This window comes from Mus pahari, chromosome 4 (genome assembly GCF_900095145.1).
Source record: "Mus pahari chromosome 4, PAHARI_EIJ_v1.1, whole genome shotgun sequence".
Lineage (NCBI taxonomy): Eukaryota > Metazoa > Chordata > Mammalia > Rodentia > Muridae > Mus > Mus pahari.
This window is the reverse complement of record NC_034593.1, coordinates 141,897,328-141,897,919: the sequence shown is the minus strand read 5'-3', so window position 1 is coordinate 141,897,919 and position 592 is coordinate 141,897,328.

Sequence of the window (592 nt, the reverse complement as noted above, 5' to 3'; positions counted from 1 at the left end):
ACTGAGGTCAAGTTTCTTGGTGACAACAAAGAAAGGCAGTATGCAAATAGATTAGATTTGGGGCACGAATTCCCTTTTAGATAATGCTTTTTGTGGGATGAAGAAAGTGAGTGAGCTGGACTGCAGCTCCATTTGGATGAGCTAACCAACGAACAAGCAGGCTCAGTCCTGAGCTAGGCTGAGAGCATGTGTGGTCATGATGCTTTTGGACCTTCTGCATTTACTGTTTCAGTCCCTTAAGTTTGTTAATGAGGACAGTAAATAGATACCTCTGAAGAAGGGCAGGAACCCCAAAACACCCTAGGAATGTCCTTGCTGGAGTCAAGAACTCAGAAAAGAGTTCTGGCTTCTTGGTTCTTTCTTTCCCTTGTCTGGAAGCAACAGACGAGGGTGTGAAACAGAGAGGTTCCAGAACACTTAATGGCTCGGCTAACTGGATTGGTCAGCTCAACCCCTCCCAGTGCTCACTCCCAGCTTCTGCCATAAGGCCTTGATAAAGCTCTCTCACTTACAGCTTGATCGTATCCCAGCCCTGAGAACTCATTCCTGCTATGTGCTCTTCTCTCTCTCTCTCTCTCTCCCTCCCTCCCTC